This window comes from Crocodylus siamensis, chromosome 4, assembly GCF_052110815.1.
Source record: "Crocodylus siamensis isolate JL-2025a chromosome 4, ASM5211081v1, whole genome shotgun sequence".
Classification (NCBI taxonomy): domain Eukaryota; kingdom Metazoa; phylum Chordata; order Crocodylia; family Crocodylidae; genus Crocodylus; species Crocodylus siamensis.
Window position 1 is genome coordinate 148,448,419 of NC_143398.1, and position 19,438 is coordinate 148,467,856.

A 19,438-nucleotide genomic window follows, 5' to 3' on the forward strand; every position below is an offset into this window, starting at 1 on the left:
AGGGGGGCCCAGCAGGGAGGTGGCTGAACTGGTCCCTACTTAGATTTAGATAAGGGGTGGTGCAAATGGAAATGAAATGGTCATTGAGAGGCATCTGGTATGAAATTTATTCCCACATCATTTTATACCAAACCAAAATGAGTCTCCTGTTGGGCATGGTCTTGACAGAGTTGCATGGGTCAAGCCGAACAGACTGAGATCTGGATGCAGATGCTTCAAGTAACATTGTGCAAGATGAACATCTTGGACAGCCCCCTGTATGAATGCATTATTCAGCAAACAGCACAGCTGTTTGAGAGCTGCAGTCATTACAAATGCCCAGATGGTGTAGATGGAATCTGCACACTAAGTGATAATACCAACCACGGGCTCATAGCTGGCTGAAGGGAAAAAAGGGGCGGCAGGGTTGGAAACAGGGGATTGGCTGTCCCTTACTAGTCAGAGCCCAGGCATGGGGCCGGCATGGTACTGAGGCAGACCAAATGAGCCCTGGCTGAGGCTCGAGTCCTGCCCTGGAAGGAGGGGTGAGTAGGTGCTGAAAAGCACTGTGGGTTGCTGGAGGAAAGCATCCTAATGCGAGTCATGATGGGATCTGGTACATATGTTCATTATGGCGTTCTAACCTACAGCTCTGAAGTCTGATATCACATCCATCCCAGGTTATCTTAGAGTGGGGTCTGCCATCTTTATAGTACTTTATAGGCCTTGACTGTCTGTTTGGTTATGGCTGTAGAGCCCTTTCTGTGCACTTATTGCACAGTAAGTATAACTTCTGTACCTGGCCCCAGAGTGCATGTTGTGGGCACAGGCAAGCCTAAACAGACCTGTTGAGAGGAAAATTGTTTCTAAAGGGATAGAAACTTGACTATGACATCAACTTTTGTCACATCATGCACAGAACAGTTACTCCTGATCTGAAGCTGCAATCATTGTGAGGCAGCACCACAGACACAGAGGACTTCGCCTTTACTTCCTAAGAATCCTTTGAATCATCCAAATGCCCAGCTGATGTTTTTCCACTCCTATCCTCAATATGACAGTAATGTTTTGTACTGGATTCTGTCACTGAGCTATTATTTCTGAACTGAGGTAACAGGCTAGCTAACCCACAGCCCTGTGAGTCAGCTGCTCTCTGACCTTTAGGAATAATGTATTATACAGCAGCTCTTCTAATCAAGCAAGGATAAGCTTAGCGTGCAGTGATGCTTGTTGTCATCATCATTTTTTCTACTTATCACTTTGCTTATTCATGTTGAGTGCAACCAGGGTTTCCAACTGACAATAAGTGTACTTACATAAGTGTACTGACAATCCATAAATAATGGCTAAAAATCCATGCCTGTAAAAATTGAGACATCTGTAAAAAGACTAAATAACCAGGAGCTTAATTGAAATTCCTTCATCATGTGAAGAACTCAGCTTCCTCATACTTCCTCATTCTTCTTCCTGAAACAAGGGTGGGTAAAATTCAACCCACGGGCTGAATATGGCCCACAAAGAGATTCTATCCAGCTTACAGTAGTCTCTCAGCCTTGCCTGGCCCAGGTGTGGCAGGGTGGTGATGGTGCAGCAGTGGCATGGCGGTCAGACTCAATTTACCAGCAGCTCCCAGGGAGGTAGCTTCTTTTGGCTGCCACTGCCTGTATCACTGCCATTACTGGACCTGGCCCCATTGCCTAAGCACTCCCACCCATCCGCACTGCTCCACCACTGGGGTGCCAGAAGGAGCAGGCAGGAGGGAAAGTGGGGTCTCCATGGAGACCAGCCAGGAACCCCCATTGGCAGGGCATGTTCAACTGGGCTTATGGGATGGGGCTACGGGTGCGTGAAGAATAGTGTCAGGGGGTAGAATGGCCAGGTAAGGGCCAAAGCTGAGGCTGGGATCATGGAGTAGTGACAGCATGAGGCCAGGGCCCAGGGCAGAGCAGTGATTCACTCCCAGCACATCCCTGCCCAGAGAACTGGCACTAGTTACAGGCATGTGTAGGGAGCAAATCATAGCTTTGCCTCAGGCCAGTGGTGACCCTCTGACTGGCCATGATTACTTCTTAGGCGATGGGCAGGAAGGGCAGGTGGGAGTGCTGAAGTCCCTCTTGCAAGTGTCAGCCGATTGCTGCAGCTGCTCCCAGAAGCAGCCGCATCCACTCCCAGAAGTGGCTGCAGTGATCAGCTGCAGCAATTGGCTGTCACAGGCTTGGCTGCAGGGGCCCCCCCAGGCCACAAGATTGACCATGGGGGGACCCCCTCCACTTGGTGGGACTGGTCACAGGAGGGCATGTACCCCTGCGACTAAGGCAGTACCAGTCACCCATGCCTCAGGTCCTGGCGCTACATTGTCACTGCCCCACAATCTTGGCCCTGCTTACCTGTCCAGCACCCAGATGCCACTCCTTGCCTACCTGCAGTACTGCTGTATAGTGGTATAAGAGTGCTGGACTCTTACAGTGGATTTGGGAAATACTGGCTCAGGATGTAAAACTTACCAGTTCTACCTCCAATACAAGGCACACATAGTTTGTTTTTTTCCTCTCTCTTGTAGCTCAGGCAATATTCTGAGCATTAATATGCTACTGCTAACTCTCACATATTTTTCCCAGAGCAGTGTGCATAAAGCTTATATTACAACTAGATAAAAGTTTTCAGAAGCACTTTGGTGACTTAAGACCAAAAGTCTCATTTTCAAAAGCATCTTAGGCATTTTTTGAAAATATTGTTTGTTATGTTTTTCTTTGCCATTTTTGCCTTAGTGTAGGGTTTGTTTGTTTTTAATGTAGCATAGAATCACTTGACACTTGTCCGCAGTACCAGCTTTCTCTAGCTTAAGATATTCCTAGGTTTTTTCACCATCGTAATATAACATGACGAATGACGTCACATGCCTTATTTAACATGTTTAAGTCTCATTATGGGTTAATATGCTATTACTAGTAAAAGACGCTAAGGGGCACCCTCATAACAATTTTACCCTCTTCACCTCCCGGTACTAAATTGCAGCTGGGGGCCATTTAGGAATGTATTTAGTGATTGGTGTGGTGTTTTTTGGGCTGGAATGGGTAGTTTCATTTTTCTCCTCCAGGTTTCCAGTGCAGCCCTTAATTTACACACTGCAAGATATGTAGTAAGATATGTAGGCCCACTTGGTGATGCCTCTTTGGTCTAGGCATGGACAAATTGTGGGGTACTCTTCTTGGGAAGCACTCTCCCTGCACCTCCGGGTGCTGTCTCCTGGTGCTCTTCCTGACAAATGTACATGATCTCCCTGTTTCCCCCTTCCATTACAGGAGTGACTCTCAGGGTTGACAGTAGAGCTGAGTCCCTAATGTGCACACCACAAGATATCCTTGTCCACTTGGTGAAGTGTCTTTGAACAAGGGCAGGGTGCTCTTTTTGGGAAGAACTCTCCCTCCACTGCTGGGGGTGGTGGGGGCCCTCCACCCCCTAATTCCAGCACCCAAAGGTTGAACACTTTTTTGTATGCTTTAAAAAAAAAAAGCAACTTCAAGCATACTTCCAATTTTGCCTCAGACAGCATATTTTGTAAACCATGCAAGCAAAACTTATCTCTTCTTTTATCAGCCATTAATCGCCACCCTACCCACACCCCACATGCCCCTTCCCATTACTGGTGTCACTCTTGTAGTTTTCAGTACAGCTCCCAATTCTAACACTGAAAGGAATTTTTTGCCTGCTGTGGGAGGCCTCTTTGGATACTTGCAGCTATCACTCTGGCCAAAAAAACGCGGCTGGTGATCGCCTTTCTCCAAGAGACGCACAAAGACGTGCATGTCCAAGCTGACTGGCACGCTGCTTACTTCTGAGCCACGGCACCAACCTCAGCGCAGGAGTGGTGCCCCTCCTCTCACTGCAGCTGCAGTACAACTCGGTGGTGGCACGAGAGGTTGTCCCCGGCCGGCTGCTGACCGTCCACATCACCCTGGCACACCAGAGCTTGTGCCTTATCAATGTCTGTGCACCCACTGACGGGAGAGAGAGGGTAGCCTCCTGCATGAAGCCAGCGAGAACGATGACCTGCTCCTCATGGGCAGGGATTTCAATTGCACTGTTGACGTGCTGCTAGACTGGATGGGGCCGGAGCCGCACCTGCCTTCAGCCTTCAAGCTGCAGATCACGCTGGAGGCAGCAGATCTCATCAGCGCCTGGCGGGTCGTCCACACTGACGCACGCCAATACACCTGGGCAAACATGAGTGCCAGTGGGATTGCCATGGCCCGCCTCGACCACGTTTACATCGCCCAGCACCACCTGCCGTACTACGCAGCAGCTGCATCATCCTGTCGGGCCTTTCAGACCATGCCCCGGTCTGCTGCAAACCGAGCCAGCCTGGCAGAGCACGCCCACGGGCCCCTTACTGGTGCCTCAACATCAGCCTAATACAGGACACCCACTTCAGGGACCACTTTGCCCACCTCTGGAGGAGCTGGAAGGCTGTGCGAGAAGACTACCCCTCCTGGCAGCTGTGGTGGGACATGGGGAAGACCCAGATTCAGGCATTCTGCTAGCAGTATTCCCAGCTGGCGGCGAGATCCGCCGCTGCACCCAGGAGCTGGAGGAGGACGTGGCGGAGCTTGAAACAGCCCTGCTCCATGCAGGCAATGATGCGGCATCCCTTGAGAGCCTCTGGTCCTGCAAGAAATGCCTGCAGGAGCTGGCAGAGGGTGCAGCCCATGGTGCGCAGGTTCGTGCCTGCTGCCAGGAGCTGGCAGAGGCTGATACCCCAATGGGCTTCTTCTTTGGCCTGGAGAGGTGGTGGGCTGTAGCAAAGACATTGGACCATCTCAAGACCCTGGAGGGATGGCTGCTCATGGACATGGGCGAAGTGCGGGGGCATGCCGTCGCCTTCTATCGGGACTTGTTTGCAGTTGACCCCATTTGTCCAGAGGTTGCTTGGCAGCTGCATAAGGACCTGCTGTGCCTTGGCGCTTCGCAGGTTGAGGCCCTGGAGTACGAACTCTCCCTGCCAGAACTTGAGGCTGCTGTGGTGGGACTTGCCTCAGGCAGGGCCCCGGGCTTTGATGGACTGCCTGTGGAATTTTACAAAGCCTTCTGGCCTCTCCTTGGGCCCAGCCTCCTTCATGTTTTCCACGAGAGCCTCACTGATGGGACCCTGCCAACCAGGTGGCACTGGGTAGTGCTCACCTTGCTGCCCAAGAAGGGGGACCTCAGCTGCCTTAAGAGCTGGTGGCCCGTCTCCCTTCTGTGTGCTGACTATAAGATCCTGGCGAAGCGTCTCCACACCATCATGGTCTCTGTCACGGGGCCCGAGAAGAGCTACTGTGTGCCAGGCAGGACCATCCAGGACAACCTGTCCCTGCTGTGTGACCTGCTCACAGCTGTGGAGCTCTTTGGCTTGGATGTCAGCCTGGTCTCTCTAGACCAGGAGAAGGCCTTTGATCGGGTTGACCACCAGTACCTGCTCAACACCCTCGAAACTTTTGACTTCGGGCACCTTTTCATTGTGGTGGTCTGGGTCCTGTATCACAATGCTTCCAGTCTGCTAAAGGTGAATGGCATGCTGTGGGACCCATTACCAGTGCCTTGGGACATCCACCAGGGATGATCCCTGTTGGGTATGCTGTACACCCTGGCTATCAAACTGCTGCTGCACGTTCTGCGACACTGCTTGACTGGCTTAGCCCTGCCACCATCACGGTGTCTGCCCACTGGCCCCATGATCTGGCTGACGGTATACACAGATGATGCGACTGTCGTCCTGGACAGTCAGAAGTGTGTGTGGGCCCTGGTGGGCTGCCAGTGCACCTACGACCTTGCCTTGTCAGCCTGCATCAACTGGGACAAGAGTGACACCCTTCTGCTTGGGATGTGGACCAGCATACCCACCCTGGACCTGCTGGGGGGGCCTTGCCTGGCACCAGGAAGGCCTCAAAACCCTGGGAGTATTCCTGGGGCCACTGGCCTTTGTGGCCTTCAACTGGGAGGACCTGGTGGAAGGAGTGGAGGTCCACCTGCAGTGCTGGCCCTGGCAATTGCCCACCCTTTCCTACTGCAGCTAGGTCCTCATCACCAACAACCTGGTGGCTGCAACCCTGTGGCACCACTGTGCTGTGCTGGACCCCCTGCTGAGGCTGCTCGAGAGGTTGCAGTGGCTCCTAGTGGACTTCTTTTGGGATGGGTACCACTGGCTCCCATGAGCTGCCCTTTACCTGCCCACCACCAAGGGGGGCCAGGGCCAGATTGACCTGACCAGCATGGTGGCCACATACTGCCTGCAAGCCCTCCAGTCACTCCTGTACACCGAGGGCCACCTCCCATGGTGGCAGATGGAATGCTGGTTCCTGCACTGAGTGGGGGGCCTTGGCTTTGACTGGAAGCTCTTTATGCTAGACCTCACCAGTCTGAATGGGGTGGTCCTTCCCCCAGTGTACCACAGCATGGTGCAGGCCTGGTGGGCTGCCTTCCATCTTTGTCCCCAGGCCAGGCGCCTGCGGTTCCCTGGTAATAATATCTGTCTCTGATGCATTTGTTCATTAGTAAGTCTCAACACACTTTACAAAGTAGGTTAGGACTTTTTAAATTGAAGACAGAAAGGAGTAGTGACTTGATTATTTATAGCCACACAGCAGGCTAGTGGAAGAGTAGAACACAAGCTTCCTGCACCTTAAGGCAGTGCTCTATTCACTACGCAATGTTGTAGCTCACAGAAATGTTAAAGTTCCAGCAGCAACATGAATCCTGACATTTCATATATATGTGCAATACTGCAATTCTTTTTCTGGGTTTCAGTCTGCATTTTTAATAGAGTAGCATTTACATCATAACTTGTATTATATAAAGACAAAGAATGCACCATGTAGTTGAACAAGATTTTTTGTTGGTAAGTCACTTGCCCCCCGTAGAGCTTCATGAGCCAGGGCAGGAGTGGGTAAGCCATGTCAGTAATTATAGGGTGTGTGTGTTGGGGGGGGGGGGGAGGGGGGCACTGAAACAACCCAGATGACAACCTCTTCCAGTCCTGGGGCATATTGGCCCTTTGCCATCATTCCAGGCAGTGGTAAATTTTGAAACAAATGTTCATCATAGGTGCTTCCTTCCCATCCTGTGTAACTGTTTGTACATCTTCCTTTGTAATCCACTACAGCTTGGAGAATGACTGAAGGACATCCTTTCCTGTTGATGAATGACCAGTTGTTCTGGGATGATTTTAAGATGGGACTGTGTGTTCTGTCCAGTGCTCCCCATCACCCAGAATCGTTCCATGACTTTCCTGGGGTTACTTAGGCAGATTAATTTGTTTGCTGCTAGCTCCTGGAGCAGCTGGCATACCTATCTGGTTGCCCTCTCAGCAGTGCAGGGGACCATGCTGAACTGATTCACAACATGGCACAGGCTTGTTGGAGTGGCCAGTTTCATCATGGCCATTGCAACACAGTTCTCTGGGATGATGGGCTTTGGCATGACAGTTTCCTGTCACTTAGTGTGCAGTGACAGCATGCTAACAATGTGGAAGAAAGTGTTTCTGCTGATTCTTAATGTCTCCAGCCACTGATCATTTTTCCAGGTTGACATAACAATTCATTCCCTCTAGTCTGAGTTTTCATGTGCCCATATCTTGCAAACCTTGCCCTTAATGTATGGCCAGCAATCCACTGTAGTCTTATGAACCCACGGTTTATCTTATTTAAAATGTGACAGCACCTTGTACAGTTCAGTCAGGAACCTGATCTTGAAGGCAGACATCTGAAGATGTCTTTGTAGCAGTTTGAATTTTATTAGCAGATGTTTAGGACTGTAAGTCCAAAAAGATGACAAAGCCAGTAGGGAAATACAAATTGCCCAAGCGAGGGACTAACATTATAGGGATGGGGGTGAGGATGGGAAAGCAACCAGGTGACAGAAAATACAATGTTAGCCAACTAAGCCCGGGAGTTGGGGGGGGGGGTTGGGGAAAAGGAAGGAGGGGGCTTACAACACTGAGAAAGAAGATAGATACACACAAACCCATACAGTGGTCCGCAGTGGTGGAGGAAGTAGGTCGAAGAAAGTGTCTCAGTCCATATAAAGTCTCATCGCAGGGGTCCACTTTGGGTGGAGTGGGATGGTCTGTTGCTGAAGAATCCTCTCAAAGTGAAGTTCATCTGGTGCGGAGGGGGGTTCAGACGGTCCTCTAAATAGTTCTCCTGACCAGGCAGTGAATATACACCTCAGTAGCTCAGGATCTGGGAATTTGAGAGGTACTAAGGACACCACTGAATCTCGTGCACCTTGTCCTCAAAATGCTTCCCCCACTTTTTTTTTTAATGCATATTTTCTGCTTTGCCTTTCTGCTTGGTCTGTATTCCCAACACCTGGAGAAATGGTGTAAATGAACCTGTAGCCCACACAGCTGACATGCTAAAGCAAGCTAACTCCAAAAGTCCAGAGGGGGGTTCAGGTGGTCCCCTCTGGGTCTGGTCTAGCAGTGGTCAATCTGGTGGGGTAGGATTACTGGCAGTGGCCCATGATGTGCTCCATGTAGATGTCGTGGGACCACTGGATCATGTTGGACACCATGAGGCAGCACATCAGCTTGGTGTAGTGGCAGAAGACATGGCAGGCATGCAGGACACTCTCATTGCTGGGGTCCCAGGCTCCAAGTATTCCCACAATAAGCACATCGACCATCACATAGTAGCCGTGACCCCTCAGGATGTCAGCCAGTGGGGTGTACTTCTCCCACTTGTGAGCCCAGGCATCAGTGAAAGCTTGGTGCTGGTTCTTGAAGGGGATGGTCGTGTCCATGATCACGACCTTCTTGGCTTCTTCGTTGGTGATCATGATGTTGGGTCACATCTGGCTCTCACAGCCTGATCTCCCCCACTGCAGCCAGGAAGGCCCTCAACAGGCAGTCCTGGACAGAGTTGTGGTGGAGCTGCCATGCTCTAGCATGCAGCCTGCAAATGCACAGCATATGGGGGAGGGTCTCTGCCACATAGCCACACCATTGGCACCTCTTGTCCCAGTAGCTGAAGCAGACAGTACTGTTCAGAGGCAGGCAACTGAGGTAGGCAAGGTGGAGGAAGTGCCCGACCGCGAAGCGTGTGAAGCGCCCCCTAAGCATGAAGTGGGTGCTGGAGTCCCACTTTGAATTGACATCGAAGACCTTGCCCTGGTTGGGTTTGGCCTTCAGGTCACCGGTGTACTTATTTTGGATAGTGTCCTTCAGGAACTGCTCCAGGAAGGTCCTCGTGTGGGGCATCACAGTGACCCAGTTGGCATGTGGAGCTGGTTGCAGGGAGACTCCCAGCTCCTGGTGCTCCTTGGTCCTGGTCCAGGTGCAGCAGATGCACTTCCCGAGGTGGCATATTGTGTTGTGGGCTCTGTTTCACAGCGAGGCAAAGTCCCTGTTGTTTCTGCCAAACTCACCCTCCAGCGAGCCACTGAGGAAGGTGACCAAGTCAAGTCTGATCAGCTGTCTCACAATCCTTTTGCAGGTGGCCTCCTCGAAGGTACTGGGGTCTTTGTAGGAGTTTTACTACATATTAACTCAGTTCCATAAACTTGATAATTTCCTCTTCTATAACCTGACTTCTGCCACGTGAATCTTCTACGGCCATCAAGATTAATCTCTTCTTTTTGCTTAATCTGTTAGGACTTGAGGGAGCCATGGTCCAATTCTGCTTCTTTGCCCTGGTCCCCAAAGCCTGCAACAGCCCCTGACACCAATGACAGTAGTGGACCATGGCACTGTCTCCTCATCTCTCCATGCATAGACAGGTCCACCCAGCACTGACCCCATTCACCCCCCCAGAGGGCTGTGGCACAGACCAAGCTGCATTGCTACCCCCCAGGGGTGCCAGAGCAAGTGTGTGCAATATTTTGGTGGAAAGTCACCTACCCTGAACTGTTTCCCTAGCAGCTCCCCTTCTTTCTTCACCCTGGATACCTGACACTGGGCTTCCCCCAGCCCTGCACACTCTGAAATGATCTATGAATTTAGGGCTTCTTCTTTGTCCAGCAGCCAATGATTTTTTACATTGTTTGAATTAGGGGCTCCCCGGGACATCCCATCACTTCCCCAAGTCATGGATGGCACATTAAGTCACCACAAGGGGTGCAGCTTGCCAAAGCTTGTCATCAGAAACATCCTGTAACTCACTGCCTACCTGTAGTCTGGTAGACACCCACCGCCAGGGCAGAAGTGGGGGTTTGCTTCCACAATTTAAAATGAACATGGAATATTCAGCTTCTTTTATTCTTTGCAACCAAACCACACAAAACCCACCCCCTCCCACCATGATCACCCTGTGGAAACTGCTCATGCAGGAGTTGGATTCATTGCATATCTAATGTAAATGTTTTTCAGTCATGGTCAGTTCTAACACAGAGGTATTTTCTTGCCTGCAATCATTACCCACCATTTTCACCAATCACCAGAACAATAGTATTTTGAATATGTTTGTAAATACCAATGCCTAGACTCACAAAGCAAAAAAAAAACTGCTACGAATCTCTGGAGATTGCACAAATCACCTGGGTAGTATTACTATGCATCTCTTCATAAAAGAGTCACAGGTCTTAGGTCATTGAACATACACGCGAACAGGTACTAGCAGTCTATTCTGCAAACTTCACTCTCTCTTCTACTCTTACTTAACACACTTGTTGGTTATGGTGGGGACAAAGAAAAAGCAAAATTCTGAAGACATCCCAGACACTTCTCAAGGCTGGGGACCAAGCTGGGCTTACGCAGAAGTTGAAGAACTGATTGATATTAGGGGTGACAGGAAGATGCTCACGCAACTGAAAAACCAAAGAAATAAGGCAGTGTATGTGACTATTGCAGACCTATTGAAGCAACATGGCTACAATCAGGACTGAGAACAGTGCAGAAGTAAGACCAAGTCCTTGAAGTGTGCCTTCCATCATGTTAAGGACAACAATTCTCATTCTGGTGTCTCACGCAGAATGATTCTGTTCTATGACAAGCTGGCTACCATCCTTAAAAAAGATGCTACAGAGGTTTGCATGAATGAGTTTGGGACAAGAGGCTTGCAAGCAAGGAGCCTGAAAGCATATCCACACTTCCCTGGTGCCACAGTGTGTTGGAAGCCATGTCAAAAACTGCACACAGTCAGCCTCCGTCACAATCACAGATGAACAACCTTGGTTGGGACTGCTCAGAGGAGACATTTGGCATGGAGCCAGAAATGAGCTTGCCCTCTACTATTATTGCCCCACACCTTTTGGCATCAGATTCACAGGATGATGAGCAGCAAGGACTCAGAAATCACTCTTCTGTTCATGAGTATGATGATGACTCTGACTTCATCAATATTCTCTTGCAGGAGTCTTCAGGTTCCCAAGACAGATTGTTTGGTTCTGTGCCGGAGACCCCACAAGCCTTGCAACCTGTCACTTGTAAGTTATAGCAGTGGCATTAGAAATCATGCTACAACATTGGGGCCATGCACATGTTTAGTCTGGTGGGCTGGGGGAGACTGTTTGCTCACATTAACCAAATCTTAGGTATTCCCTGATAGGTGGTTGCTGGTAGGTGTTTTTCGCCATGGAAGGGTACTGGGTACAGCCCGTTGAGGTGGATGATACGTTGTGACTGTTTCAAGTAGTTTGGTGGCGGGCTTTATATCATAACATGGGTGGGTGGTAGTAGGGGGGGTCTGCTTGGTAATTCTTGCCGAGTGTGTCCTGTTAAAATATTGTAAATAGTGGCTTCTTAAAATGTTTTAAAATAGCCTTAGACCTCATGAGACCTTTCTTTTTCTCTTTGCTATAGCTACACCTAGTACTGCAGCTGTGGTTCCTAGCTCATCAACAGCAATTGATAATGCTGAAAGTCAACATAATTACAGGACAAGGCAAAGAAAAAGTAAGGAAAACATTCTTCAGGTACTGGCAGAAGCATCCCAAAACATATCTATGAGCAGTGATCAAATGGCAGGTGACATTAATATGTTTAATTGGCTACTGAGGCATGAGGAAGCCAATTTTGATCTTACGGAGAGCAGGACTGAAATCGTAGAAATTATTGAGCATTTCCATGAGGAAGCTAATCATAGAGGGCATATGGAGGCAAGATTTAGACAGGAGCCTTTGACAAGTATGGCTGATGGCAACACTATTGAGAACAATGAGAATAGGCCATCCCAACCCACTGTTCATTTTCTTCCAAACGAGAGCCATGCCTTCTCTATCCACAAGAGGAGAGCACCAGTATGCTTCAGGGATGAAGGGTAGGAAGACAGAGCAGCCCAGGGGCAGGGGCAGGAGGGGGCCATCTCCTGGGACACCACGTTCTTGTCCCTAAAAATTATGAATGTACCCAAAGCTGAGCAAAGACCTATTAGAATTTGCAGTCCACAGGCAGTCAACAGTGCTCAAGCTGTAATGCTTCTCTAACTTTTTATTAACTTTTATTTCTATGCAGTCAATGCATGTACCATTTTCAGTTTGAAGTGGCTGGGGATCTATTTCAAATCAGGGTTGATGGGATTTTGTAGTATTCCCTGCGGTGGTGGGATTTGTTAGGCAATGCTCCCTCATCTGCTCTCACCTCAGCTTACGCATTAATAGTATCCTTCTATCTAGTAGTGCTGTGTGAAGCTTTGGGTGGTGATTCGATTCAGAGGAGATTTGGCCCAATTCGGTGCTTGAATCTCCAAATATGAATCAAATTGGGGACCAATTTAAAGGTCCAAATGGATTCAAAGCTCTCCGAATCTTTGGCAAAGGTTTGGAGAGCTTTGATGATTCAGGCAGTCCCTGGTGGCTGCAGCAGGGAGCTGCAGCCACTCAGAGCTGGTAAGTACTAGGGGCAGGGAAGGGGGGCTGGGGAGGGGGGAAGAGACCATGGGGGGACCCCTGCCCCTTTCCCCACCATTTCCCCAGCCCCCTGATCCCACCCAGTCTCCCAGCCCCCCCATGGCTGCCCCGGCTGCCCCAGCTTGGTACTTTAAAAACCCCCCCTGGTGCTCACCAGGTGCTGCCAAGCAGGGTGTGATCCTCACTTCCCCTCACTTCCTCATGCTGCATGGGGGTCTGTACATGAGCCCCCTCAACTCCCCCTGCTTTTCCACCCCTCCCCCCCACAGCTGCCCCACCTGCTAGGGCTCTGGCCCTTTAAAAAAAAAGGCAGAGAAAAGCCCCAGGACACTCTGCTCCTGGTCCAGCCGTACAGCTTTGGGGGCCCCAGCAGAGCTCTCTCATGGTGCGGGGATTGCCCCATGCTGGCAGGAGAGGTGAATCCCAGGTTTTCCTCAGGTTTTTTTTTTTCTTAAAGGGCCAGAGCTGGCCCATGCAGGGCACCTGTGAGGGGGATGGGGGAACAGGGGTCGGGGGCTCATGCAGAGCCCTCCATGCAGTGTGGGGCAGCAGGGATTGCCCCCCACCTGGCAGCAGCTGCTGAGCTGGTGCTTTTTTTACCCTGAGTGGTGGGAGCTGAGGCGGGTGAGTTGGCCATTGCTGGGCTGGGAGAGGGGTGGGGGATGGGCCTGGCCTGGCTGATTCAGAGATTTGGCTGCTTCCGAATCTCCAAATCACATTCAGCCAAATTGAATCAGGACAGTGATTCGAATCACTGAATCTAAACACAGTCCTCTGAATTGGCCGAATCTGAATCTGAAGCAAATACTAACTACTTCACACAGGCCTGCAAATCAACATTGAATCATCTTATTTGGCCAAATTGAATTGGGGCAGTGATCTGAATCAACGAATCAAATCACTGTCCCTGATTCGGGCCGAATCCAAATCCAAATCAAATACTAGCTGCTTCGCACAGGCCTGCTATTTAGCACATCTCCCTAAGATTAATGGCTGAGTGGGGGGTCTTCAGAACTTGGAAATTTGTGTTTAGGTTTACTCCATATGTATTACTCTTACTATTGGTTTAACTGTTTTATTAGTGCTTGTGAAATTGTCAGTGAAATAAAGTTCACAAAATGACTTTGCAAACTGTGCAGAACTATTTACTTCCGAACAAGGAAAAGTGTAAATTCCCTTTTAAAACCACCTCTGTTCATTCTCCAAAGTGTACCCATCCCTATTCCTGCTCCTAGTCCCCAAACAAGATGAAGTCCTTTCCCTGAGACTCATCAACTCAGCACACCCTGGTGCTTTCTCCTGATCTCTCCCTGGCATAGCTGAAGGTGAAGAGTGGCCCAAAAGTCCTTTCACCTTGCAAGGTATCATTGCAAGTATCATACTTTGCCCAGCAGACAGCAATTTCATTTGTTATTCAAATTAGGGAATCCCCTGGCTTCCCCAGCTCCCTTATAATTTCCCAAGTCTTGGATGGCACAGGTAGATATCCTGATAGATGCACCATGCCATTGCTGGCCAGCACCCTAGAAACACCCTGCTCCCCTTTGTCACCCTTTAGGCACAGGTTCCCTATTAGCACCCATCCACCCTGGGTTTACATGGATGGGGTGATCACTACATGCATGCAAAGTCGCTTCACCCAGCAGTCAAAAATGTACACTGGTCTTTGAACTGGGGCCTCACCCGGGTCACCCTAACAGTTCCCCAAGTCACGCATGACACAGGTCATCAGGCACCTCAAGGGCTGCACCATGCCAGTGCTGGTCAGCAAACCATTGCTAAACTCATTCATTCCTGCCTTGGCTCTTCCTTACCCCACTCCCTTTCTTACAGCCCCTACTGTAACCCCCTCAAAAAGGACTTGTTCTCAGCATGAGGGGCTTTAAAGTGCCTCAGTGATTTAGGGTGTCACCTGGGCTTTTGAAGAGTGCAGGCTCTGCTGCAAGGCAATGGGAGCTGCCCATGCCAGCGCTGCCCCGGCATCCTGTGATACCCTGGACACAAAGCACTCTTTTGGGCTTCCAGGCATGGGTCTTCACACCCATGCCTGGAAGCCTTAGTGGGGTTTGGGTGTTAGGGTCACCCACCCCAGTGCTCAGCCAGGCAGCACCCCCATTGCCAGCATGGCTCCCTCTGACACTGAGTGCACTAGCAGACCATAGAACTGTTTCCTGATCGCCCTGCACTGAACAGCTTGACCCAGGACTGACCTGCAAAATCAGCATCTGCATTTGGTGCCAGATTTTGCTACCGATGCCTGCAAAATGTACTGTTTTTCTGGGTGTGATCTTTCCAAGGGTAGGTCACTCAGAATTCTATAATTTGACACCCTAGCACACCTCGGAGTACACCCACACAGCAGAGATGGCTGAGAAACATCAGAAGACCAAGTGGATAGCAGCAAAGATGACTAGATTAGTATGGACCATGCCAGGAGTTAAGAGCCTTGTGTATGTACTGGCACAACAAGAGGTGATTCGTCAATACGTGATCAGCCTGAAAGCAAACTGGCACATGTACCGTGACATATCCAGCAGAATGGTAGATCATGGCCACAAGAAGTCACCAGAGCAGTGCCGTATCAAGGCAAAGTCACTTTACACCAAATCTATAGAGATGTCACTACGAAACAGCTCATAGGCACACCAGTCAAGCATATAGTCAATGATCAATACATGCATCTACTTATGGAAGTGTTGGACTGACAGACATCCACAACCACTAGTACGAGGTCATCCTCTCCCCCAGGACGTTCATATAGTGGCAGCAGCTCTCCCATCACACAGGCCACAGGTGCTGGTGTCAGCGAATCAAGTTCGGAGTGCAGTAGTGCATGCAGTGACATGTCCTGTGTGGGCTTGGAGCACCAGAGGGAGAGAACTGGGACCTCCAGCTCCTCACAAGGTATATTGCCTAAGCTGCATTAATTCAAAGGGTCTTGTGTGAAGTGAACTGGGCAGGGATGCCAGTGTGATTTTGCCATGGCTTTAAAAAGCCACTGGTGATGTCATATGTCAAAACGCAGAGCACAAAACCAATTGCTATTAGTTTGCTCTTTTTTTGAGTTTCCACTCCCTCATGGTTTTGAGCTGGCACACTGAAAATCTCCAGGGATGCAGACACTTGCAGGCATCTTTAGCAATGCTGAAAAAGCTATGTTTCAGAAAGAGTTTTACCTTTTAAAAACATATTGTTCAATCACATGTTTTTCATGTTACCATTCTGATTACAACCCCCCCCCCAAACAATTAGGAACACCAACAGGACTGCCAATTTGCAAATTGATCAGATTGTGAAGAGTCTGAAAGAATGCACAGAATGGATCAAGGAAATCATTTGACAAGTTTGCTGGTCTGTGGTTAAGTGTCACTGGGGTGCTTTGTGAGATGAAGCAAGAAACAAAAAGAAGTACTACAGAAAACCAACAGGATCTACAGATCCTGGCTGGCATGCTGATCACCATGCTGGTCCCGATGGCCATCAGAAAAGTGTCATCTTCCCACCTCTCAGCTTCCTCACTAAGCCCCCCAACAAGGTTTTCATGCATTCAACCACTTCCAAGTGACACATCTCAGTCACGCTCTGATGAGTGAGCAGATTGCTTCTGGTCCTCCTATCTGTAAAGTATGATTGCAACATACTCTAAAGTTAATTAATAGCAATAGGTTGCTTCTGGTGCTCCCAGCCTTAATACATTTGTGAAATGTTCTTTAACATAAATTAATAACCCCCCCCCCGCCACTTGTTTAAAGCAATAATAAGTTGATGATTCAAGCTGCTGCCTCAATTTCTCTGTCTGTGCAGGGTCGGGGAATTGTATGTCTCTCAGCCTGAGTGCTGGGTTTCCTGGAGCTTGCTTAAGCTAGTATTTCCCTTTGGGGTACTGGTTTTCTGATTACAAATCAATAGGCTTGTGTAAATCTTTAATCATACAAAGGTGTTTTTGCAGAGTGGTCAGTCCCTTTGGCCCTATTCCCTGTGTGGGGTGGAGGAATTGTATGCCTCTGGGTCTGTGTGTCAGGGCAGGCTTGGGGTGAGCAGCTAAAATTTGACTTTTTCACTGTTTTGGTGAAATGAAGTGTATAATTAAGTCATTACTAATGCAAATAGCTTTCAAGAGATGCTACAGTTTATGTTTTTAACAGAAAAATTTATTTGGTTTAGCCTGTTCAAGATGTTCCCTCTTCCACTACACTAACCTGTCTTGTCTCAGCAGATTTTCCTGACATGAGGTGCACAATCTGGCCTGGGTGCAAAAAACTAAAATTGGTACAGTAAGCTGTGTTCAGTAAACTGTTTTCAATACCCTGTCTTGAATAGGCTGAAGTACCTTGTTTTAAAAAAGATGTTTAAACAGAAAATGATGTAATTTCTTTATGGTTATGTAACTTACATTAAAGAAATCATTACATATTAATAATATAAATGATGAATGTCTCTCCTTTTCTTTGGTATATACTGGTTTACTATTATGAATTTAAACTTGTATGTGACACAGCAGGAAAGAAAGGTGCTTTAAGAACCTCAAGAAAAATCCCAAAACAGCAACACCATGGAAGAGGTGAAGGTGGGAAGGGGTAGCTTTAGACTCCTTGGGGCTCAGTCTCAGGGGTACCTCTTATACCAATGTGGAAAATGCCTGGGGGAACACTGGGGACACCGTGAAACTAGCAAACAAGCAGGGCTGACATACAGGTAGCCCTGGGTAGTACTGAAAGGTGGCAAAACATGTGTGGCTGTTCAAGGCCACTGTTGTCAACAAGGTGGGATGAGGAGGGAAAACTGATCAGAGGGACACAGTTGTGAATGGCCAGCCTTGGAATGGGTGCTATACAGACAAAGGTGGGTTGTTTCTTTTCTGGAAAATGTGAAAGGTTGGCTTGGCCAGCCCTCACCTGCGGAGAACCCAGGGACTCATGAATTGGTGGACCAGTAAACAGTTTCCAGAGCTGGGAGCTGCAGGGGTCCAGGGTGCAGAAAATGGTTGCTGAGGGTGATGGTGGACAACCAGCTCACATTGTAGGGACCCCATGCTGTGCTTTCCAGGCCTTGGGGACTGTGTAAATGTCCAAAGGAGCAAAATGTTAGAAGGAAGAGAGAAGAGACTGGGGTGGGGTTCTGGGAAATGGAAGTGTGAGACAGCCACGGGGGGGAGGAGGGAAGAGCCCGGCTTTCAATCCCTTAATGTGAGGTTGGGTGCAGGGGGGGGAGGGGACAGGGATGGACCCTATGATATGAATCAGGAGACTGGTGACAGCTAGCTTGGGGCCTGCTTATGAACTGTGCCTTTGTGCCTGGAGGCTGAAGGCACTTCACACCTCAAAAAACTAATGAATGGCCACTGATGGCCAGCAATCAGCCCTTTACAAAGGCGGTAGAACACAACCTACATAATCTATCATAAAGCCGTGATAATGTCCCTGTGGAACAGCAGAACTGAACACAGACCAACCAAGCCACAGAATGAAAGACCCACACTATGGCTTTCAACAGAGGTAGCTGGGAAGGGTGGACAAGGCGACAAACTGCTTCTAGTGTTACTCAAGCCCTTTTGGTAACAGAGGGCATTCACCACTGCCTCAGCCATGGGCACCCACATCTCCACCCTTACCCACTCAATCGGTGGTAGGGATAAGGCCACCCACAGTACTAATGGTATACATGCCAGTGTACATGGTCCCAGGACTGCATCAATCAGAAGCCCCTAATTCATAGCAGGGTCAGCCACAGTACTGTGTGTATGGTCCAACCGTACTGTGAGGTAAGGGGTGCGCTGCAGGGGTGCAGTGTGAGCAGTCTTTTGGGTGGTCCAGGGGAGCACTTAATGCAAACACTAGGAAAAATGTTCAGGCGCTGTGTGAGGTTTTTTTGGTTTTATAAAATGGCAACTGGGAAAACATGCATTGCGGGTGGGGGGGGGGGGGGAAGAAGAGCCCAAAGTTGTGGCAGGGCCAGCTATGGTACTGTGTTCATGATCCATACATGCTGTGAAGGGGTGTCCTGCAGGGGTGCAGGGCCCCAGAACCCCCCTGCACTTATCTCCTTGACAGCTGGCAGGCTTCGTGGCCACAGCAGGGGCTAGCAGGCCTGTAGCACCTTAACACACAGTGTCACCCATGTCACGATTTTTGCTTGTCTGCAGCTTGAGGTGTAGTTCCCCCCAAACCCTACACCCCTCGCCTTGAAACTTGGCCCCTGGTGAGGCCACAAAGTCTGCCACCACTCCTGTAGTTTTCACCCCCCTGTGGCATAATACATACATGTGACACGAGTTTGGCTTTCAAGAATTTGGGGTGCAGTTTCTCCCAAACCCCTGCACTGATCTTCTTGAAACTTGGCAGGCTTCATGCTCTCAGCAGAGGCTACCATCCCTGCAAGTTTAATCCAAATCAAACCAAAAAACCCCAACGAAGTTATAGATATTTCATTGATTCCCCATATACCCTATGGCCAGATCTCCGAGGTGGCTCCGAAGAAGTTTGGAAGCTCCAAACCGCTTCAGAAAGCCCAACGAGGCCAGCACTTCAAACCAGATGTGCTGCTTCAGATGCCAAAGCATCCACAGATCCAAAGCCATACATAGTCCTAATGTACGAGACACTTACTACAGAGTTAATCAATTAGCTCTGCAATAAAAGCA